Genomic DNA, 9,078 nt, shown 5'->3' with positions numbered 1-9,078 from the left:
GTGATACCTGGGAAAGACGCTATATTTTCTTTGGGGTAAGGTGGATACCTGTAATGCCTTTATTTATTTGCAGTTGATGCCTAGAAACTACGGAGAAGCATCCTAATGGAACCAACAATCTTGGTTGATATGACAAATCAGAGCCCAGCACTCCTAAAGAATCTGCATGCTCAGAAATTACATCTAACGCTAGTTTATCAGCTAAAGCAGGGATGTGTACCACATTTGCAAAGATTGCATCGATACCAACTTTGGAACACCAGAGAAAAAGCTGAATTGATGTTGATGGACCAGGAAACCCTACAAAGTTGAAAAGCAGCACAACAGAAAAGGACTGACACCAAAAATTAGTCTTCCAACCACGATTCGAGGGAGAAAAGTAAAATCGACTGCTGAAGACAATCTGATCAAATCCTGATTAAATAAACCACTTCACATTCACTGCGTCTTTGTGAATACAGATAAAGCCCATATTTACTGTTCTAAATATGTACGAGAGCAAAAGAAGGCAGCAGTGCTGGCTGAGAATTCTACGTTCAGCGCCAGTATCTAAGTTCTGATCTAAGTTGGACACATATCGCTCTGCAGTTGTAAGACATACCAAGCAAAAATTTGTTCTTGGCAGAGCTCCCGAAACAAGTGTGTTCTATGACGTCCCTCCAGCAAGTACATTCTTACTCTTCCCTACAAAACCTAGCTCGTTCTGCCAGCGTCAGAATCTCGCCAACCAACTGCAACCGACAAATTTCGACCAATGATAATTTAATAAAAGGGCGAACAATTTCCCTACTCTTACGGATCTCTCCATGGTTAACCAACGGAGTATGTTTTTCCCTTGGCGTGAGCAAGAAGGCAGAAAATCTGCCCCACTATGTTACAGACTTCTAGTTACGGCCAATGAGAAGCTGCCCACGTACATTCACGTGGGATCTCGCCTCATTACCTGAATAATTACTATGAGCCAATCACAGAAATCCTCACTAAAATCTGAAAATGATTCTAGCTTGTCTGCTCTGATCATAACGGCTGGTCCCACGCTCGTGGCCACTTGTTTTCTTCTGTCCTTCAGATGTTTATCTCTGAAAAAAAAGTTATTTTCGCTTCGCCCACAATGAAGCTTTACGATAGGTTCACCGCCCTCGCTGGCCGCTCCTGCTGTGTTCGGCTGCCAGATCGCGTACAAAGTATCCTCCGCCACACACCACAAGGGGGCTTGAGGATTATCCATGCAGATGTAGATATAGATGGATATGTAGACGCTCTTAAGGATCTGACGAACGTAAGTTGTAAAAATAAGAAATGTGTAGCAGTAGCTCTTAAAAACAGATTCATCGTAAATCACAGCAACTGTTGTCTGAGAGTCTGGACGTTGAAGCTGCATGTGACTTCTTAGGAGTCGCGTTGTCAGATGTGAAGGTGGAAAATTATGATTTAAGGCCCTATCGACAACTAGGTCGAGCAGGAGCACAAAATGCGATAGAGGAAGGATGTGTAAGAATATCACCTGGACTCTTTCCAAAGAATCCATCCTGGCATTTGCCTCAAGCGATTTCCGGTTAAATCACGGAAAACCTCGAGCTGGATGGGCGGACATGGATTTGAATCACCGTTGTTCCTGATGATGATGATGTTTGGTTTGTGGGTCGCTCGATTGCGCGATTATCAGCGCCCGTATGAAGTCCCAATTTTTACACAGTCCAGCCTAGCCACTGTCACGAATGATGATGAGGACAACACACACACACACACACAGACTCACCCAGTCCCCGGGCAGAGAAAATCCCCAACCCGGCAAGGAATCGAACCCGGGGCCCCTTGAGCCAGAGGCAGTAGCGCTAGCCACAGGACCACGAGCTGCGGACTTGTCCCTGATACGAGTCTAGCATCTGACCACTACGACATATCGCTCGGTTGCTGTCAGAAGTAGCTTGCATCAAAGGATCATATGACAAATTACCTGAAAAACTTCCAACATCTGTGAAAGTTGAAAAATTGAGTGTAAATTGCCTAAGGAATCAATAAAGCAGGAAAGATGAGTTTTTGTATCTAATGATTGACAACATTTATTCGCAATTAAATATACTGACAGAAAAAAATCCTAGCACCAAGAAGGAATTGTGCGAGATAAACTAAAGTTGGTAGGCGTGTTTCTTCATCTGAAAGATGATGTCTAGGTGGATGTAAATCAAGTTTGCTTTAAATACACGCTGTAACTATCGTCAGCGTTAATTACCTTTGAGACTGGACGTGTTGATCTGATATTAGTGGAGAATGCCTTTAAGACGACGACGGCGCCAGTACCAACAGCCCACTGAGAGTGAATGAGGTCGTGTGATAAGGCTACAAGAAGCTGCATGCTCCTTCTGCGATATTGCAGATAGACTTGGTCGGAAAGTAACCACTATACAGGGTGATTCAAAAAGAATACCACAACTTTAAAAATGTGTATTTAATGAAAGAAACATAATATAACCTTCTATTATACATCATTACAAAGAGTATTTAAAAAGGTTTTTTTTCACTCAAAAACAAGTTCAGAGATGTTCAATATGGCCCCCTCCAGACACACGAGCAATATCAACCCGATACTCCAACTCGTTCCACACTCTCTGTAGCATATCAGGCGTAACAGTTTGGATAGCTGCTGTTATTTCTCGTTTCAAATCATCAATGGTGGCTGGGAGAGGTGGCCGAAACACCATATCCTTAACATACCCCCATAAGAAAAAATCGCAGGGGGTAAGATCAGGGCTTCTTGGAGGCCAGTGATGAAGTGCTCTGTCACGGGCTGCCTGGCGGCCGATCCATCGCCTCGGGTAGTTGACGTTCAGGTTTCATAACTAACCTTTTTCGTAGGACTCTCCATACAGTTGATTGTGGAATTTACAGCTCTCTGCTAGCTCTGCGAGTCGATTTTCCTGGGCTGCGAACAAATGCTTGCTGGATGCGTGCTACATTTTCATCACTCGTTCACGGCCGTCCAGAACTTTTCCCTTTGCACAAACACCCATTCTCTGTAAACTGTTTATATCAACGTTTAATACACCACCTATCAGGAGGTTTAACACCATACTTCGTTCGAAATGCTCGCTGAACAACTGTCGTCGATTCACTTCTGCCGTACTCAATAACACAAAAAGCTTTCTGTTGAGCGGTCGCCATCTTAGCATCAACTGACTCTGACGCCTAGTCAACAGCGCCTCAAGCGAACAAATGTACAACTAAATGAAACTTTATAGCTCCCTTAATTCGCCGACAGATAGTGCTTAGCTCTGCCTTTTGTCGTTGCAGAGTTTTAAATTCCTGAAGTTGTGGTATTCTTTTTGAATCACCCTGTACATCATTGCTATAGCAGTGGTCATGGGAAGGTACGGTCGCAAGAAGACCGCACACCGGACAACCACCGCGGCGCTACGGGCGAAGACGATCATATTCGACGAATCGCGCTGGCGCATCGTACTACGTCTGCAGCAGCAGCCCAAGGAGCATTTGGCACCATAATGACACAACAAATTCTTATAAACCGGTTACTTAAAGGACAGCTCCGAACCAAACGCCTTGTAGCGTGCATTCCGCTGACCCCAAACTATCAGCATTTGCTACTTCAGTGGTTGAAACAAGAACTCGTTGGAGGGCAGATGGCTATCTGTTGTGTTTTCTGATGAAAGCTGGTTCTGCCTCGGTGCCATTGATGGCCGTGTGTTGGTTAGAATGATGGAAGGCGAGTGCCTACAACCGACCTGTCTGTGGTCTAGACACATTGGACCTACACCATTCGTATGACAGCAGATGTACTCTATCAGTCTGGTGACTCGACCTGTTGTGCTGCCATTCATGAATAGCATTCCAGAGGATGTTTTCCAACAGCATAACGCTCGCCCAAATATTGCTGTTGTAACACAACATGCTCTACAAAGTGTCGACATGTTGTCTTGGTCCCCTCGATCACCAGACATGTCTCCAGTCGAGCACGTGTGGGACATCATAGGACAATAACTCTATCGTCATCTACAACCAGCATTCACAGCCACTACGTTGATTGACCAAGTGCAACAGGCATAGGACTCCATCCCACAAACTGACACCCGGCACCTGTACGACAAAACACATGCACGTCTGCATGCTTGCATTTAACATTCTGTCATGGACTTTGCGGCTGGTCCCGGCGGAGGTTCGAGTCCTCCCTCTGGCATGGGTGTGTATGTTTGTCCTAGGATAATTTAGGTTAAGTAGTGTGCAAGCTTAGGGACTGATGACCTTAGCAGTTAAGTCCCATAAGGTTTCACACACATTTGAACATGTAACATTCTGGCGGTTACTCCGGTTGCTAACGTACCACCACTTCACGTTTTCAATGGCTTTTCTCGCGCTTACATTAATGTGTGAACTTGCAACGCTAATCACTTAAATGTTTTACAGCATCTAGATAAATGTGTTCCCGAAATTTCATTACTCTACATTAATTATTTCTTGGTATTGCTACTTTTTACGTCAGTGCGACTGATAGTGCCAGACAGAGGCTACTTTTAAGGAATGAAATATGTTATAGGCCCATAACCAGCAATATAAACTTCCTTCATATCTATTGACTGTGATGAAGATTTTAAAAATGAAGCACTGAAGTTTTACAGTGAAATATTTCTGACATTTTTGTTCCATTTCCAGCACAGCTAATGTTGACAACTTTATTAGAATTACACGTATTTTTTTTTTTTTAAAGTCTGGTTTACAATACTTAGCAGGGCCGATGTCGAGCCGTCTTAATGTATCTAACAAAAGCCTACGGCTATTGCAAAAACTGAGCGTTGTTTCTCAAAGCTAAATGGCTCTGAGCACTATGGGACTTAACATCTGTGGTCATCAGTCCCCTAGAACTTAGAACTACTTAAACCTAACTAACCTAAGGACATCACACACATCCATGCCCGAGGCAGGATTCGAACCTGCGACCGTAGCAGTCGCACGGTTCCAGACTGAAGCGCCTTTAACCGCACGGCCACACCGGCCGGCTCTCAAAGCTAAAAATATTTTTAAAAAGTCATGTTGTACAGTGAGTCAGGGAGGGCTACACAGTTTCGCAGTGCTATCAGTAAGAGAGGGGCGGCGCGAATGGTGATAGGCTAGTTTGACTGTTGAGAGAACGTGACAGAAATGTTGAAAATCTTAACTTGAAGTAATAAGCCGAACATCTCTCAACAATGTGGTTTGAAAACTGTAAGACCCATCTTTCTGCGCAGAAAACACGAATGTTTTTCAGCCCATACGCGTCTATCCCTTGAAGATCGTGCAGATAAAATTATGGAAATAGCGGCTCTCACAGAGGTGCAAAAGCATTCATTCTTTCCACGCTCCATCCGCCTATAGAACAGAACAGACTTCAACGCATGGTTTGATGAGAAATCTCCTCTGCTACGCAGATTACAAATGGTTCAAATGGCTCTGAGCACTATGGGACTTAACTTCTGAGGTCATCAGTCCCCTTGAACTTAGAACTACTTAAACCTAACTAACCTAAGGACCTCACACATATCCATGCCCGAGGAAGGATTCGAACCTGCGACCGTAGCGGTCGCGCGGTTCCAGACTGTAGCGCCTAGAACCGCTCGGCCACCCAGGCCGGCCGCAGATTACAGCGGAGATGAAGCTGTAGATGTATAAGTTATACAGAAAATGAAAGAGGAGGTAAAATTGATTTTTCTAAGATAGTTGACAGTTCCGCAAATACAAGTTCGAGGAAAAACTCAGTAAGGCAAGAATTTAGGTAACTGAATAACTTATTATTAGCAATTTACATTATTACACTGATATTCAAGCTTATCAACTTCTTTGAAATAATCTGCTGATCCTTGTTTTGGAGTTCAGTATCAGGCAATTATTTCATTTTTGTAACATTATTCAGCTTTTAATTAATTAGTTTTTATGTTATAATTCTGAGTGTAATAAGGTTGCCTCATTAATCGAATAACGATTCTCATAAGAAACAATTTGATCTTGTACCTTATTAGAATCTACCTTAGTAGTACGCAGAATTTCTTATGGTCAATGATGCAAGTACGAGTATCTGTTTCCTGTATTGATAAATCAGGAAAAAATGTTAAGATTATATATTTCGTTTCATGAAATTGTTTAAAATAAAATAAAGTTTTTTTTTAGTTTTTCTTGTTTATGTTGCTTTTTGACTGAAGTCGGAGGAGAGCAGTGAGAGTAATCGTGTAATGTAGTGTTTGAGAGAAATGGGAGGGGGGGGGGGGGGGGTGGAAGAAATCTGAATGTGTTTTGTTGAGTTGGGTGGCATGGGGGTAGGCTAGCAGGAGGGGGGAGTAGGCCCATTTTTTGCAGTTGTTCCGGAACCTCTGTCCTATGCCTCACCTTCCATTTTGGTTACAGTTAAAAAAATTTTTGGTTAATCTTTTTTCTCTAATTCTATTCGCAACTTAATTCTACCTGTAACTATCTTTACCTGTTTTCTTATTATGACATAAATTCTACTCAACTCCAACGTTTTTACTTTCAGTTAAATATCTTCGTGTCCGGCTCTTCACTCTCCTTAAGAACCTCATCTGTGCTGCTTGTATTTTGCTTTCATCTTTCTATGTTTCGACTTCTCGCTCCCATGCAACAGTAATACTGTCATGGTTTTACAAAATTTAATTTTTGTATGCTTTCAGTTTTTTAATCACATTTCCTGTTTTTTTATCCACATATTCGTTGCACTGTGTACAGCTTTTCATCTACATCATTATTACAATTCGTCTCCCATCCCAGATATTTAAAATTTGACACCTTTCATTTGCAAATAGTAGTGCACCATTTTATATTCTCTTGGATTATTTTCTTTGGTAGCCCTACACAGCTTTTCATTTTGAGAGCACTGTCGTAGCTGCTCTTCCTTGTACTACACTAGTTAAAATTTATTTTCTTGTCTAGAATTTTATTTCTTAGCCCATAGACATCTTAAAATGTCTGGGATGCATAACGATAGGTATGGCCACAAGGGACTATCAGATGTGATTTTCAGACTACATATCAGTGTCTAGAGAGTTCCAGGGAAAAGCGATGGTCGCTATGACTGCACAGAAAACGTTTCGTTGCGCACATTAGCGTTGGAAAGAGGTCCGCATTGAATGCAGTCAGCTGGCTGCTCCCATCGGTTCCGTTTTCTCCTTCATCGCACAGATGGACTTTCGCTTACAAGGTAAGAAACAGCTGAGACTAAGCAAATAACAGCCAATGAAGGGAAAACAGAAACCAAAGGCTGCGCCGTTACTATGTTGAGATATAAGAAGATGGTATCTGTCCTTTCGGCCTGTCCGAAAGAACAGATACCATCGGTGACCATACATCTCGTTATAATGAAATTACAATGAAATGAATACCCCTAGCTGCATACAGGCGTTGATATACATCAAAGCGGACAGTTGAAAGTGTGTGCCCCAACCGGGACTCGAACCCGGGATCTCCTGCTTACATGGCAGACGCTCTATCCATCTTTTAATTTTTTATTTTTTTTATCTCATCATTTTGTTCTATATTGTTCGTTGAATTTGTTCGGGGCAGACGTCAGATGACACACGTTCAGGTTCTTCGTTGATCTGTTCACACAGGTCTTTTATTACAGAGGGCGTAACTATATATACACATATAATTTTGAGTGTAATAAGTTTGCCTCATTAATCGAACAATGACTCTCATAAGAAACAATTTGATCTTGTAACTTACTAGAATCTACCATATATACGTTTCGTTGCGTACATCAGCGTCGGAAACAGGTCCGCATTCAGAGCGGAATATATAGTTAGGGCTCAGCGGCCATTTGACCATCTTCTTCTGTGCGGATAACAGTGCCCGAACTCTTACGGGAATCGGCAAAAAGCCGCGAGTAATGAGTGTAATGGGCAGGGGCCCAATGAAGTGCGGCACAATACGTTGGGAATGTGGGTCTCACGGGAGGCGTGCCAGAGATACGTCCCTGCAGTAGCACTATCCTCTCTGTCTTCGGTGGCTCAGATGGCTACCGGCACGGTAGCTCAACGTGTTCGGTCAGAGGGCCAGCTGCCCTCTGTAATAAAAAAAACTGAGTTAATGGATCAACGACGAACTGAAACGGGTGTCATGCGACATTCGCCCCGTGCAGATGACACGAAAGAAAACGACAAAAAAAGGGTCTAGAGCGTCTGCCATATAAGCGGGAGATCCCGGGTTCGAGTCCCGGTCGGGGCGTACATTTACAACTGGCCCCGTTGACATATATCAACGCCTGTATGCAGCTAGGGGTATTCATTTCATTGTAACTATGTTGAGAATTTAAATTCACCCATTTGTAATTTATTCGTGAATATACTAAGTAGATGTCTTCGCATATGTATCGGTATCCTTCACCTATAAAAAATTCTTAATTGTCCTCAGCGTAGTAGTATATCTGAACTTCTGGGCTCCCTCTTTAGGTGGAGCTCGTTTTCAGCATTTACTTCTTTTCCATCTTTCTTCACATGTTGTTGTTGTTGTGGTCTTCAGTCCTGAGACTGGTTTGATGCAGCTCTCCATGCTACTCTATCCTGTGCAAGCTTCTTCATCTCCTAGTACCTACTGCAACCCACATCCTTCTGAATTTGCTTTGTGTATTCATCTCTTGGTCTCCCTCTACGATTTTTACCCTCCACACTGCCCTCCAATACTAAATTGGTGATCCCTTGATGCCTCAACACATGTCCCACCTATCGATCCCTTCTTCTAGTCAAGTTGTGCCACAAACTTCTCTTCTCCCCAATCCTATTCAATACTTCCTCATTAGTTATGTGAACTACCCATCTAATCTTCAGCACCACATTTCGAAAGCTTCTATTCTCTTCTTGTCCAAACTATTTATCGTCCATGTTTCACTTCCATACATATACTTTCAGAAACGACTTCCTGACACTTAAATCTATACCCGATGTTAACAAATTTCTCTTCTTCAGAAACGCTTTCCTTGCCATTGCCAGTCTACGTGTTATATCCTCTCTACTTCGACCATCATCAGTTATTTTGCTCCCCAAATAACAAAATTCCTTTACTACTTTAAGTGTCTCATTTCCTAAT

The sequence above is a fragment of the Schistocerca nitens genome, chromosome 5, assembly GCF_023898315.1.
Source record: "Schistocerca nitens isolate TAMUIC-IGC-003100 chromosome 5, iqSchNite1.1, whole genome shotgun sequence".
In the NCBI taxonomy this organism is placed as follows: domain Eukaryota; kingdom Metazoa; phylum Arthropoda; class Insecta; order Orthoptera; family Acrididae; genus Schistocerca; species Schistocerca nitens.
The sequence above is the reverse complement of the archived record's forward strand: the minus strand, read 5'-3'. Positions refer to the sequence as shown.